The 16,475-nt window shown below is 39.9% G+C and overlaps 1 protein-coding gene across 2 annotated transcripts in view; it reads left to right on the forward strand.

Annotated features, from left to right (window-relative positions):
• nova2 (NOVA alternative splicing regulator 2) overlaps window positions 1-16,475 on the forward strand; it is an 86,573-nt gene that overhangs the window by 58,502 nt on the left and 11,596 nt on the right. The gene's annotated exons all lie outside the window — the stretch shown is intronic.

Consider the following 16,475-nt stretch of genomic DNA (forward strand, 5'->3'; position numbering starts at 1 on the left):
TGTTTGCCTTGGAACAACAAACTGTGTGTGTTTCTGTGGTCAAGTTGTGATTTTCTGTTTGAGTGAAGCTGAATGAGGAAAAAAAAAAAAGAAAAACAACAGGAGACCATACAGACGTGTAAACAGATGAGGGAGGGAGAGAGAGTGAAAAATGACAAATAAGGGGAAAGCAGCAACAAGGAGAAATAAAAATAAAAATAAAGAAAGGGCGATGGAGAAAACAAGAAAAAAGAAAAAGAAGGGGAAGGAGGAGAGAAGGCAAGATGAAAGGCAAAAGAGAGAAAAGGGAGAAAGATGGAGGGAAGAAAAAAGAGAATAAAAAAACAGAGTGGGGAGAGCGATAACATCCACAGAGACAGGATGCAGTGTGAGGTGTGAACATAGAAACTCCACATGTGACATGAACTGTAGGCTGCCACACACACACACACACACACACACACACAGACCGAGCCAGAAACCTAAACATCCACAGCCAACTGGAAACAGTTTCCTGCTGAGAGAGGAAGTGTGAGCGAGGGCCCTGATCACTCTTTCCCTCGCTCTCTCTCTCATGCACACACACACATCAATTTTGTGTGAGAAGTGTCTTAATGAAAAACATGGCGCTTCAACTTTTCATCCTACTGACTTCCTGTAGCATTCAGCCTTTTCATCTACTCCTCCCCCCTCCCTCTCTCCCCCTCCCTCTCTCTCGCGCTCTACTCGGACCACTAATTATGAAGTACAGGATCGGAGGATGAGTTGTTGTTACTGATCGTACTGAATAAGTTAGGATTGTCACCTCACAGTATGCATAATGTTTATGTAACAATGTTATGCTATCGTAAAATACGTACATGTGTTTGTAGCCACTGTCATTGCTCATGACAGGGTTGTCAAATTGTACAATCTGACAACATTGTTACTTAAATAAAGATAAAATATGTGACTGTTTTGTCAGAATTCAACACGAACAGCCCCCATGAGGCTTTATCATCGCTTCACATTTTACCATCTAGAACAGTAGCTGATACTTGTATAGCTGAGAACATGTGCAGATAACCCAGACATCATGTTTCAGCTGTTTAGAAAGAAACTTACAGCAGAAACTTTTGATAAATGATTTCACAAAGTTGGTGTTTCCTCAGTTCACGTGAAGCTCATTCCACTACTGATTGTACAGCTAAATCTGAGTGCCGATACCAGCTGTGTAATAGAGGACAATTAGTGCGGCCATTGATTATGATCCCAATCTGATTAAGTGATTATCATCATTCTCTCTTCATGATTGCTCTCTATTGATTAGTCAGGGCTGGCATTGTTTCCATCTATTGACTGTTCAGGCCTGCTAGACGGTGCGTTCAACCAGGCTTGTGGGCGCACACACTCACACAAACACACACAATACATATAAGAAGTATCCATTAGGGAAAAATTAAAAGATGACATCTGCTGAGTGAAAAAAATGTTAAGTCCCCAGAAGTTTCTGATTTTCCTCCTCGAGTTCTGGTGTTGCATTAGTGTTGCATACGTTTTCCCCAGCTGCGATTTCTCATTCTCTGTCATAAGCAGAATTTGGGGGCAGGGGAGGAGAAGGAGCGCTACGCCTTTATAGTTTTGAATAATTATAGTTATCAGACTTGTGTACACACACGCACGCACACACACACACACACACACACACACACACAGTCCTCAGAGACAGTTTTTTTGCAGAGTACACAATTCTATGGTGCAGTTATGAAGATAGTTTTATGCATAATTAATCAATACTGGATACACACACACACACACACACATACACTAACTCACCCACACTCAGTCCTCAAGCCCACACACACTCTGCAGAGTTTAACTCAAACAGGTTTTTTCAGGCTCATGCAGATGACAGTATTGCACTGTGTTTGCACATATGGTGTCTTGTTCTCTTGTGTTTGCAAAGTTGATGTATATGTGTTCGAATTTTAATGCTAAAAGCTTGCTCTAAATTGTATTCTTGTTAGGCTGGGACAGCTGTAGGTAATTGTTTAACATCTCCTTCCTGGGCGTCCCATTCAGCCTCAGGGGCCTGCGGGCGATCACTGATGTTGAGCGATAAGGCTCGTAGCCGGCGCTGCAGTTCATCCCGAATGTGTGGGATGTGGCTGAGGTCAGGCCTCTGTGCAAGTCAGTCAAGTTTTTCCACACCAAACTCAGGTTGTAGTTGCCAGGCAACCAGTGGAGATTCCAGGACGTTACTGCCCAGAGTCAAAAAATATTGCAGCACATAACCCCCGTAAAATGGTGAATTGACGTTTTTACCCTTCGGATTTTGTACTGACTAAACAAACAAGATATAACGTGTCAATTAGTGAGCTTTAGAGGTTCTGGTTGTCGGATTTTATTAGCGTTGGACAGAGCCAGACTAGCTGTTTCCCCTGTTTCCAGTCTTAGTGCTAAACTAAGCTAACCAACTGCTCGCAGTAGCTTCATATTTAGCCTCCAGACATGAGAGTGATATCACTCTTCTCATCTAACTCTCCGCCAGAAAGCAAATATGTGTAGTTACAAAAAAGGCAAACTATTCCTTTAACAAAACTGAAAATACCAGCCTCGATATGTTGTCAGCTGTTTCTCCTCCATATGATAGTGAAATCAATACAGTTAATACAGCGGCTTTCACCTTCTTTCTCCTGGTGAGCTAATATGTGTGCTGTTTGTTCAGTTTGTATCTTCTGCATCATGAGCGTCTGAGCCTGAGGCTGACTGACAGTTGAGTAATGCAGTTTTGGATGAGGCGAGCAGCCGCGGGGAGACAAGCAGGCTAATAGCTGCTGATATTTAGACACTTATAATCGAGGGCGAATCCCCCTGTTGCTCTTTCGGCTATTTATACCATGTTGGAGAGGCGACTAAATGGATTTGTGCAGCATTTGACGATACACATCAGATACACACATGTTCACACACAGAGAAAGAAACCCCCACACCAAAATAACCCCCTGAACCCAGCTGGACACACAGAGGCCTCCACCATTCGAAGATACATCAATCAAACCAAATTTTAAATTCTAGCAAAAACCCAAAGTTTTGTTTAGATGTCATCTATTTTAGGTAATAGTGCAGCCATAACAAGCATAACTATTTTTGCTCACAATTCTATAAAAAATATCATTGTGACATTGTAATGCGGTGTCAAATGTTTTTCTATACTTATGGTGAAATATAAGGAGAACATTAGGTACAAAAGGCTGATTCTGAACATATTTAATCACATTAAAATGTAATTAGTTATGTCTTTATTGGAGGTATGTTGTTCAAGTACTTTTGTTTTTCTGCTCCAGAAACTACAATACAACAAAGACTCTATGGAGCTTCTGAAATGATATGAAAAAAAATGATATTTTTATTTTTCTGTTGCACACCAGAATCTTAGTAAAAAAATATTTTTTACTCATACTATTTCAAGGGCTCCTTAGATTTTCACTATTTCTACTTAAAAATATTTAGTATAAAAGGAAGAAAATGTGAAAGAACAGTAAATGTAAAAGCAACATTTTAATGTAAACTGTACCTCATTACCAATTAAAGGAAGTGGAAGTCTAACATGCTTAGTTTGTAGTCACCACATTCAGAGCACTGTAATACAGCGCTCGGAAACTGAACAAAGTAACACGTTAGCCCAAACACACACAGTTACACACACACACACACTCAGCCACATACATTTAAGGTCAGCGGGCTGTTTGTAAGCTGAGAAGTCTTGGTAAACCTTCACAGAGATTTAAAAGCATGGCTGTCATTGTGGAAACAGTTTTGTAACCAAACCAACACAAACTCACTTTGATCTGATGAATGGACCTCATATGAAAACACACACACGTTGACATAAACGGCATCATACACATGTGTGCTCCTGAAAGATGAATTGGTGTCCAGTGCTGTGCAGCCGTTGATTACTATTACTACCATCCATTATTTCTGGTTGTGGATAAAATGTCGTCTTCTTCTTCTTCTTGTCAAGAGTGCGGCTGTTGTAGCATGTGCTGTTGGCCTCACTGGGACTGGGCGAGAGAGAGAAAAAGGGTGAGGGAAAGAGAAGAGATGTTTGAAGGGTGTTTTTGATGAGTTGGAATGAGAGACTGTGATGAAGAGGGAGAAATGGAGAGTATGGAAGAAGATGACATAAAGATAGATAGACAGAGAGAGGACAAACGCAGCCAAAAACGAGAGTCAGGCCGGCTGAGTGGGTGACTGAAAGCTGGAAACAGATCTGAACTCTTGTTAGCCAACAGCTGCAGAGTGACGGAGAGCTTTGCTGGAAGAAGCAGCTGCTGATAGAAAGAAAAACAGAGCAGCAACGTCACCGACAGACGACACGCCGCCTTTCAAGGCCGCATAACAGGACAACAGACCAGAGAAGAAGATGATTCAAGAGCTGAATAAATTCTTTTACCGGCTCTAATGAGGTCTGACATGACATATGGATGAAGAGAATTTGAGGGATCTTGTTCATTTTATTATTGTTTGCGTTTGTTTCCGCCCCCCAAGTACACTCTTGTAAAACATCTTCACACCACTGTGAGTGCTCTCAAAAAATTGCTAGATGGACTTAAGTGTTCCAACAGTGCTGATAACTCCCATAAAGTTTTTTATATCTTAAGCTAATTTGTAATTCATTTGTGTTTGTCCCTAAAATTTGAAGCCAATGTAAAAATGTTTTCAGATACAGTTCCTATAATGGCCACCAGATGCTGTTTTAAAGTCAATTCAAATTAATCTATAAAAATACAAAATACAAATACATAGTTATTTTTCATAAAAAATAGGGTCTCAGTAGCTAATTTCACTTGTTCTGATATGTCTGTGGTGCATATTTTCAAAATTATTGTTTTATTAAGCTGATATTCAGGCTCATATCAAGACTATGTAACTTTTTAGTTAAAGTTAATTAAAGTAAGTTATCATAAAAAAATAATTCTCCCGTCAAAAAAGAAAAGTTGAATTCATAAGCAATAAAATGCACCCATGCTCAATTCAATACACTCAGGCGTTTTGCTGCTACAGCCTCACTTGGTCTGGTATGACCAGTAGCTTGTGGTGATTATTGTGTGCTAACTTTAGATGGATATTTATTCTGACATTATGTGTCACGGTTTGCTCTTTGACACTTCTCTACTTGTGCTACTATAGCACTACGTTTCAGCATGCCATGTATACAAATTTTATTGTTTCATCACAAAAGTAAAACACCTAACTGACTCAGGAGAATCTTGAAAAATGATGATCATCATCCTGTTGTTGCCACTTGCGACCACAAAGGCCGCTGTTCAGCAAAAGGCTCCCTTTACTGTCAAGGCAATATGTTTTGGGCCATTTTTCCTTCACTGACGAGTCTTGCAACATTACACGGCTAGTTTGTGATCATCCCTGTTTCCCTGCTCTATTTTGGTGTACTGTAAATTCAGTCTTTGAAGAAAAGCAGCACATAAACATCAGTGATCGTTACATAAAACCCAAAGCACTCTGGAGACCTCCCCTACTGTGTTTATGTGTAATGTAGTGAAGCATCACCTACTTACTGCATCAATATTGTATTCATATTGGCAGTAAAACATGCCCTCTCGTCTGTTATTGTTGCATTATGGTGTAAGCTGCAGAGCCGGAGCTGCGTCCCCTGTGAGATCAGCTGTAAATGGCCTGTGGTTTTGTTGTGGTATTATTCTGGGGCTATTTTTGGCCCAGGCTGGCCCGCACTGGCATTTATTCAGACTGAAAACTGCAGCAGCACTTTGACATTGTTTAATGACAACAGCCTTCAACGGTGAACACACACGCACATACACAAGCATTTCCACACATCCACTGTAGCCTGGTTGTTTTCCTGGCCGCTCCCTCCAGTCACTTCCTGCGGGAGAACAGGGCCATTTCCTGTGACCTTTCACCTACGGCCTGAACACCTGTTTCCTACTTCCTGTTTTTACCTCCTTACACAGGAAGTTTGCCTTAGATGTCAGGAAAACGCAGAGTCTGGCTCACTTTGTGTCAGATGATGAAGAGGTGGGAGTGTAAGACTCTGAGCTTAGCTGGCAAGAGAGAAATAATTCAGCTTCAGCCAAAAAACGAGTCAAACACACCAACAGTCAGGATAAGTTTTGTGTTGCTGTTGCTGTTAAATGAATGAATTAAAGAATAGGGTTGGGGTTTAATAGCATTTAATCGAATCTGATTCCTTTAAACCCCTTATCAAATCCATTTTGGTTCAGCTCTCAACAACTATAAGTAACTAGATAAATAACTAAAACTCAAAGATTCATCTATGATATGCATGAAAGTCTACCTGGGAGATTTTGACTACTGAAACTGATGTGATATGATCTGCTGATCGTTTCACCACAGAAGACTCATCACTCTGTTGATCGCGTTGAACTACAAACACATACGGTCCACTTCCACTTGTGATTGCAGAGTGGTGTTGGAGAGTTTTGTCTTTCTCTAACAACTCTTTGGTTGCTGGCAAAGAGCACACTGACCAGAGAACAGCCAAGTTTCATTTCGGCCCATTTTTTGCTCTTTAACAATGGAATGCAGTTGCTACAGCTGCTATATTCACATTATTTCAGTTGATGAATCTGTTTTGCTAATTGCTAATTGCTCTGCTAATAAAAATAACAAGGAGAGATTTTGAAAAATTCGATAAGAGATTTGTTAGTGTCAGAGCTCAGAAATTCTAGTGACCATCCCAACCTGATGGATGGATGGATGACGTCATTTTTATTGTGCCTGAGAGAATTTATCTTTGACATTGACATATCATCACCTTTTAGTTGATACGGCAAACTTGTTGACAGTCACTTCTGTACACATCCAGCAGACACAGAGCAACATTATCATTCATTTTAGCACTGTCCTTTGGTCTTTACCGACTCCAGAGGGAAATATCTGGCTCCACTATGTTCACCAGCTAGTGTCTAACTGTGTCTGTCTGCTGTTTGGGGCTGAGCAGGTAGTGTACAGTGAGTTTTTTCACTGGAAACAGATGCCTGCTGTGACCAAAAATTACACTACGAAAGCGGTGAGAGTGAACCAAAGCAGTGAAGTTGTGAGCCAAACTGCTAAGCAATGAGCTGAAACTATAAAGCTCTGTAAAGCCGAGGGGAGATGCAGATTCCGGTGATAATTCTCTGTAGGTTCATCACTACTAGCGACTCCTTTCATATTGTCACATTATTTTTTCACATTGTCATTTGATTGTTATTATAAAAATAGTGATTATAGCCTCTTAAATAAGCATGAATAAAAAAAACAAAAACAAACACGTTGACGTGCATTGACAATATTCCATTCTATTCTGTAGACTTGTGATCAGGGTTTTAAACTGAGCAGTCTTTTACAGTATGTTTTCTTACCTTCTTATATAACATTTATCTTTTTTTCCTGTCAGTCATGTGATTTGCACTCTCTGCCTCACTGCTGAGTCAGCAGAATAACAATCTCTCTGTGTGTCTCTTATTTGCTCCAAGCAGTGATGATTGAGTGTCTGCAATACATTGTCTCTGCTGTAATTCATATTTTACTGCACTGTTTTACACACATGAAAACCACACAAAAAAAAAATCAAGTTCAGATTTAATGTTTCTTTCTCACTTCTTGTCATTCTTTCCATCTATTTTTCTGTTGCTGTTGAACTTTTGTTGTTTCTTTCTTTAAGACATATCTCTGTGGGGGGGAATGCGCAAGAAAAGTGAGAAGGGAAAAAAAATTTGCTGCTGTGATGTACATGCAAGAGAGATTTCTGCCACATGGGGAGTGGTTTCAGCAGAAGAGAGGGAGATTTTGTGGTGCAACCTTCCTCCTCCTGGGCTGCTGGACAGACAGCTCACTGGAGAGGAGAGGAGAGGAGAGGAGAGGAGAGGAGAGGAGAGGAGGGGAGAGGAGAGGAGGGGAGAGGAGAGGAGAGGAGAGGAGAGGAGAGGAGGGAGGTAAACACAAAGGACACAAAAGAGAAAAGGAAGGAGCAAAGAAAGGAGACAGAGGAGATCATGTATTATCTGGCAGTTCATTACACAAATAGATTCTGTGTTTTTGACCCTTTTAAAAGACACCTTCTAATATGTTTTTACATTATCTGTCAGTACCTGCAGCACTGTGTGCTCTACAGATGAATCTTTTCATCCTTTTATTTTGACGCACAATGTAAGAAGCTAATGACCTTCCTGACAAGAGCGTTACTGTATGTGCTTTTGACTCTGCTGCCAGGAAACTGTAGTTCATATTCCTCCAGTCAAACAGCAGCTCACATATAACAGCAGTATGAAAATGTGATGGAGGATTTAAAAAATGATCAATTTGTTGAACATTATTACACCCAACATTCCCCTCATTAGTGATTTACGTTCAGTATTACACAGTTGGGTGTGTAGGTAGGTGTGTGTAGATTAGTTTCCCAGAGTAGTTGCTCATCTTATACTGTTAGTTGACTTGTTTTTTTTTATTAACTGTTATGAAGATCCATCCTAAAACTTAGCCAAGAGGCTTTAGTTTTTTTTAGCTATGACCAGATTTGAACCTGACCCTGAACTATACTTTTAGTCATGATAATATAGTATTCCTATATCATCATCAACAAATCACATCAGGTCCACGTATATTCTGCATGTGCTTGATCCAGCACGTCACTGGAGTTACAATACTGGATGTTTACTTTACATTCAGCGTCAAATGGAAATATTCTAGATGTGTTATGCATCAATTTAAAGACTGCACTCATCCCCAAAATTCGACTGGACATGTTTGGTATCTCTGGAAACTTTGAGGCCTCCATTAAAGTTTTGTGGGTTTGAACAAGTCTTGGCTGCACAACATGCATGCAATGATGGAGCCAGCGGAGGATCTAGCCGGTTAAAGGAAACACACGCAATGTTTAACAGTAACCAAAAAATTCATGCTCTGAAGTGGCATTAATGCATTCATTTCTATTTTCCATTCAGGAACATTTTTATTGATTCAAGCAGTTATATTTTGAATTATTGAACCACAAATGTATTTTGTTTTTACTATCCAAACAGTATTTTGAAATCTATTTGCTTCTTTGGCTATATTTACACTTTAACCTAAGGCAAGAAAATCACATACCTTAAGGCCAGTCCTAATGTGTATGTGCCACGTGTGTCTCTGTGCACATAGAGTAAATATCGTGTGTGTTCATGTGTGTATGCATAACAGGAACAGAATGCCTCAAGATCCTTAGATAAGTTAGAAAAGGCCCTGAAATCTTTGTGTGTGTACGTGTTAGAACATGAGTTAAAAGCACCATATGTACATACAAGTATATATGAATATATTTGTGGGTGGGTGTGTGTGCCTGTATACATGAATGTTATGTATACATATCCAAGTTAACACTATGACCCCTCGCTGTCAGTCATTGTACCCCGGCTCTTCTGTCCTGCAGTTATTTTTAACCTGCAGGGGGGTTTCTGTGCTCCTGGATAGGCAGGAGAATAAAAGGAGAAAGAAGGGAGAGAGAGAGACGGAAAAAGAGGGATGTCACAGACGGATCGAGATAGACAGGATGATGAGGGAGAGACAGAGACAGCGAGCGAGAGAGAGGCAGAGAGGGAGAGAGAGAGGCGACTAAGCCTGTAGATCCAGGGGAGGCAGATTAAGCTAAAGTCCCCTGCTTAAGACTTCAAAGTTCAAACCCCAGCAGCCTCAACAGTTGTCCGCTGTCCTCCACTCGCTGTGTGTGTGTGTGTGTGTACATGTAGGTGTGCACGTACATCTCGGAAAAAAATGTGTGTACTGTTTTGTGTGTGTGTTTATCTGTTTATCTTTGCATGTGTGGGATTGCATGCACCTTTTTCATACAAGTACGAGTGAAATTGTGAACTCGTGTCTTTGTGCGTGTGCATCTTTGCCCGTGTGTGTGTGTGTGTGTGTGTGTGTGTGTGTGTGTTAGCCTCCAATGACAACACTGACAGACAGCCTTGTGACTTGGATGGAACGCAACACAAAGTTTGGACGAGAAGACGACTTGTCATTACCACCATGACAGCTCTGACATAGTGAGAGACAGAAGAAGAAAGGAAGGAAAGAATGGAAAGATAGAGGGATGAAGGAGTGAGGAAAGATGAAGAAAAGGGAGATATCAGAGGGAAAGAGAAGGGAAGACAGACAGAGTTTTAACTTTCAGGAAGCAGTCATGTGCTTTAGTTCTCCGAGAAGAGAGTTTAACCAAATGTTGACTATTCCTAATTTATTAGTATGGAACAGGTTACAAATATGGGATTAAAGTTAAGGTTGAGTTGCTTTGACCTATTAGAAAACTTTTCAGACACATACCACCTTGCTAGAATGTGTAAAAATAAAAGATTAATACATTTGAATGCTTGAAAGGATGTTGTAGAGTGCAATTTAAAGGTTTGCGTGCAGGAAAAGTTAAATACGCTAAATGCTACTTAACAAATCTTATCTCACACAATGAAAAATATCCATTTGTGGAATTTTTTTCTCTCTGGCATGCAAACCTTTGAATTATTAAGTACAAATATTTCATACAATTTTAATTAATTTACAGATTTTTATTACTCTTTGGGATGGGCTGATGCAGAAACAAAAGTCTCAAATGAAAACAATAACACAACTTTATAAGCTTTAAACTCATGAAGTTACTGTTTTTCAGCTCATGGTGGCCATATTTTAAACAAATCTGAAAGTGAATAAGCGTGTAGAGAAAACATAATAACGATTTATCATGTCGAGCCTGTGCCATTAATTATTCAACAAATTAATTTCGATTGCTGTTTATCACATAATGTCTTCACCAACTGAAACATTTCCAGCTTTGAGTGAATGGAAAAATCTTTACTGTCAACGCTCAGAATGTTTTACTTACTCTTGCTTTTTCTGCTCAGATTTGTGTTTCATTAAATTAGAATACAGACAGAAAGGATGCCAGAGAGGCAGCGGGCTGAAGCTGTGTGTTAATACATCTGCACGTCAAGGTTAAACCCTGACAAACTACCGCAACATACGTGTGTGTGTGTGTGCGTGTGTGTGTGTGTGCATGTGTCAGTGTGTGTGTCTGTGTTTGTGTGTGTGTGTGTGTCTGTCATGGTTGCGTGTTTCCTCGTTTGTTAAATGAGACATTGTACTCTCAGATTTCCATGCTTCGGTGACCTCAGCACCCTGTTCTTTATCACTACTACTTGTCTGTGCAACACACATATACACAATACATATACACATTTACAGATATACAAAATGACTTACATGCTTTGGTTGATGAAGCAAAGCAAATATTTGCCCCCCTCGGCCTCACTGTCTGTCTGCTTAAAGGCTGTGAGGAAAAAGGGCAACATCAGGACAATGGAAAGTTCTTTGAAAACTTTCTTAGGCAGCTACTGTATGCTCAATCTTCTCAGTTGCTTGAGGACACTTAATTCAGTTGCAACATTTGAATGTTTTAAAAATGTTCTCTTGACTTTGCTGCCTGTAGTTGCAACGGTTGCTTCTCAACATGATGACATTAAAGAAATGGTTGATAGTTTGGGGCAAAGTCAGTGGGGTGGAGGCCTTATAAAAGCTGTGTTAATCAGTACGTGGCTCATAACTTATAGAGTCATACAGTAACTGCCAGGACTTAAAGGAAATCACCTTCTAATACTTCGATGTGACTGACATACCTGATAATGTCTGATCATGCAGTAAACATTATCTGTGTTACTTCAGTTATGATAAAACAAACTCGAAGAAATGTTTGGCAATTGTAAGAGTATTACCAATATATCAGATAATTATTGTCCTTTTAGTATATAATTCCCTTTCACTGGGATGGAGAAGGTTTATTTTTGAAGGAAATATCCAAATCAGCTGAACCGGGCAGTCGGCAGCCGGACCAATCAGTGAGCTAAATGGAGTTGTTTAGATGATGTTGAAGAAATTATCAATAGTGTGGTATTAAAATGGACAAATAGAGGTCTGGTTTGTTCATTCATTAAAGTAGGAGGTTTATTGGACAAGAGAGACAGCATGTGAGAGTCTGTGTATCTGCCTGCTGAGTGCACGGAGGATGCTGTAGTTGTAGGGTAAAGAGCAGCGAGGTCACAGAAGTAGATGGAGAGAGTACAGCTGCATACAAGGAAGTCAACTTTCTCCAGGTGATGGTGATGACAAGCAGCTGTGCTATATTTCGAATTTGAATTGAATTTGCTGCACAGCTAGTGCAGTTTAAAGTTGATTCAGGCTCCTGCAAAGTAATTTAGATCTACTCCCACTGACAACATCCCAAACCCAAAAAAATGCCAGGGGAAGCTCGTCAGATCATGATGAGCAGAGCCAAGTTTGAGGGCCGGCTGGATGAGGCTGTTAAAGTGCTGCAAACCCTAAAAGAATCATTAGTGTTTTAGTGTCCCATGATGGTCTAATTGTTGTTTCAGAGGCTGTTCGAGTAGAAATCACTGAATGTCTTTTTTTGTTATAAAAACAGTCAAGTTTAAATATTGTTGGCTCAAAGTACAAACTATTAGCAGTTTGACAGTTTTGGCATTCATAAAACAAAACAGTTAAATCCTGAACCTGTTCCAAGTTTCTCACGAATCGGATCGCCCCACTCTGCTGTTGACATTGATTTGGACTTATCTGCTAAGCTGGCATCCCTGCTGAAGTCAACACTTCCTATCCTTGCTCCTTCACAGTGTTTGCCTGAGTGTATTCATGAACAGGAGATTGGCTTTGACCTTTGACCTCAGCCCAGCAGCTGCAGCAACAGGACGTTCTACTCTGCAGCTGGATGGAATCCAAACTCTCTTCTCCTCTGTGGAAAAGTTTCTCCCAACAGATATAAAGCTCTTCAAGGAGAAAAAAACAAAAACAAAAAGGGAAACACCAGATGAGAAAATGTAGAAAAAAACATGAAAGAGCCGTCACTGTAGGAGCAATGGCTTGCATGCTGCCAACTGTCACATAATCTTCCTTTTTGCGGTGGCTACGCAGAGAGCTTCTGGGAGCAAAGGATTTTGGGTAGGTAGTAAGCTGCCTGGCTGAGTCGGCCATTAGAGTGAGTCGCACCAACAGCGTCAGCTAAATAAAACCATGCAGGATGAAGATGATGATTTCACATTAAAATGCTCTTCAGATTGGGAACGGGTTGTGTGTGTGTGTTTGACCTTGTAAGAAGACGTTTGCTTTATTGAACACAGAGAATAGAAAGCAAAAAAGAATGAAGTAATGAAAGGTTTCAATGCACTGGAAGATTGTAGTAGTAAAACATTATGATGCACCAAGTGGGGAAGGACGAAGAGAACGTAGCTTTAAAAGGTTATATATGAAAAGACAAATCTAAAACCTTTTTAAATCTGCAAAAAAATTAGATGGAAGGAGAGAAAAATGACAATATGTAAAGAGAGAAATGTGAAGAAAGAAAGCAGAGCAGGCAGAGGAGTGGAGGCAAATGGAGAACCTCATTAGCAGAGAATCAGTTGGATATAAAGATGGTAGATGTGATCATTAGGGCCAGGGGGGATCAGACATCGCTGTACGCCACTGTTTATCCTCCCACTTCAACACCGACACTGTGCATGGGTGTTTGTGTGTGTGTGTGTGTGTGTGTGTGTGTGTGTGTGTGTGTGTGTGTGTGTGTGAGAGAGAGAGAGAGAGAGAGAATGTTTCAGTGCAGAGTGCAGAGGATGAAAGGGTTCATGGGTGAAATGTTTTTGGCTCCCTCCTCGCTCTCTCGCTGCTTGTCACTTAGTTCTTTTTTCCCTCATCTGCATTTTTACCCCCCACCGCCTGCGAAAACAACCATTCTGAAAATGTTGCCAGTCAAATCTCAAAAAAATGCAGATTTTTAATAAAGTTTGCTGGAAAGGCAGGCCAGCAACAAGTGATTTGTTTATTGGTGCGGCTCCAGGGACAGATGTAAAACTGTATGTACAATGACAGATATATGCATACACAATCTTTTTGAAAGATATATAAAGCCCTGTGTACGCATAGTTCTGTTTCATAAATCGCAATCATTGTAGAACTGGGCACCCAGTCTCACTCTTACAGTTGACCATAAATGAGTGTAAACATGCCCTTAATCAACTGTTTGCATGTTAGTACTTACGTATGTCTTCTCCACCAGACTTTAGACATGTCAGCGTAAAGGACAGCAAAGAAGAAATGCACTTCAGTGAGGTTCTGATTTTTGAACACTTTCACTATTTTCCCATAAACTCCTGCATTAAAATCAGTGATCAGTCATTAAAATAATAAATGTAGAGGATTGTGCAGAGGTATGTATGAGGTAAATTGTGATGATATGGCATATTATGTTAATATTTAAGTAGTTAACTTCTCTCCAAATGAATGAATGACGTTAGTTATTAAAGGTTTTGTAATGCATAACAGTGGAACACAGTTCATTGGTTTGTAATCAATTTGATTATTTTCCATGTGATTTTGCATATATTTCCCATAGGATTATATAAATCAGAATCAGAAAAAGATTCTTAATGATATTCTTATAATTATTTCAAGTGCTTTCTAGTATAAAAGGTTACTTGACTAAGGAGCCAATCCTCAGAGCTAAACAGAAAATAGAGTCGCTCAGCCCCAGCAGTGTTCACACTTTGTTAGCACTTTGCGCTTCTCATTAATCTACACAGGACAGCAGATTGTAGCAGAGTCTCTGATAGCAGCAGGACGTAAACAGACGTGCTGAAGGAGCCTCGCTGTGTACGTGCCTCACAGTAACAACAGTAATCAATAGAAACGGACTACAAACTCGTTCTGAGAGAAAAGATGAATGATCAAAGGGGGAAAAAAATGCACCTGTTAATCCTACAGAGAGACGACTCACAAACAAACACTCACAGGGGAAAGATGATTCTCTAATATTTAACTCGAAGCAGTGAGAAGTGAATATTGGACGCTGTCTGCAGGTTTGAAGTCGCTCGTATTATCGGCTCCCTCCTGCATGCCTCTTACTAATTTTCTATTTCTATGTAAATTCGTCTTCCGCCTCGTAGAAAGCTGCGGTGCAGAGAGCGAGCAGTGGAATGCTGTGTGGAAACAAACCGCTGCATCAAGGCTGCCGCTGCGCAGATGTTGTTCGGCTTAAAACTGCAGAAAATAGAGGGAGGGAGGGAGGAGGGATAAAGGAGAGGGTGGAACAGGGGAAGTAATTGGAATGGCCTTCGCATTTTTTTATTGTACACTGAATTGATCCCTCTCTCTTTTGATTTCTTTTTCCTTCTCTTCCTTTATTTCTCTCTGCATGGAAGGACAGAAAACAAAAAATAGTGCATCTCATCCTCTTTTCTCTCAGTTTGTTGAACCGATCACCCCCTCCCTCTTTCTCTTTCATTTTATTGCCCTCTTTTCTTTATCAAGGCCAAGTCTTTTTATCTCTTCAGCCCTCCCTTCTCCTGTTTCTCCAGCCCACACTCTCTCTTTCTGCTCTTAATATGAATAATCAACATTCAGACAGACAGCAAATAGCAGTGGCAGTTTTGTCAAGAGTTGCTCTGCAAAGAGTGGGATCAATGCTTAGAGGAGAAAGCGCAGCACTCATACACACACCCACATTTATTTGCTAGGCGGCAGAAGTCAATCTCCTGCAGGTTGCTTGTTTGTGAAAAACGACATTGCAAAAACGATTTCTATCATTTTATTTGCACTGAACAGCAAAGTAACAGATTTTGCAGCGACAAGTTGCAGCAGATGTTTTTTATCGAATGTTGACAGAGTCTCTCACCTTCTTCTGGTCTGTTTCTATTCAGAAAAGTGATGCTTCATTGTGCACGGTGCTCAGCGTTGCAGTAGAGTGTGATGCGTCACTCACTGCCTACGTCAACGGAGCAACAGTGAACCTTTCACACACCAAGTTCATTCAGACCTCAGATCAGACCTTCAGATCTGTGTTTGTATGCGATCTGATGGAATAGGGAAATATAGATATTAAGGTTCGATTTCAATGGGCTGTTGACGGCCAAAACTGCAGCTTCTTGAATTGGGTGCTAATCTTTTCACAGCACAATAATGTTTGTTAAGCTAATTTGACAACGCCTTCAAATAAAAAAAAAAATCCTGCTTATTATTGACTGCTTTACTGAGAGAAATAACCATCATGCTATTAAACCAACCTGAACAGATCACTGTTCACTTTCATTATGTCAAATCTATCTATCTATCTAAATTGGGAAAATGAATTTTAAAAAAAATGTGTTGTAACTCAATCCACAGAAATGTGTGCATGATAATAATAATATTAAAATGTTTTTTTGAGAAGTATAATCTTTGGCATAATTCATTTAGAGAGCCCTCGTTGGACAGCTCAGCAAAATAAACATTTAAACATGTTGCCATAAAAAATTAGTCAGTTCATTGTTTCATTAGTTTTTCTCAAGAAAAAAACAGTGTTTTATATCATTGTAAATGGTGATTTTTCACTATTTTCTGACCTTTTGTAGACTAAAATTTCAATAAATGAATTTTTGTAAAAATAGTCGACAAATTAATCAATA

The sequence above is a fragment of the Siniperca chuatsi genome, linkage group LG7 (genome assembly GCF_020085105.1).
Source record: "Siniperca chuatsi isolate FFG_IHB_CAS linkage group LG7, ASM2008510v1, whole genome shotgun sequence".
Classification (NCBI taxonomy): domain Eukaryota; kingdom Metazoa; phylum Chordata; class Actinopteri; order Centrarchiformes; family Sinipercidae; genus Siniperca; species Siniperca chuatsi.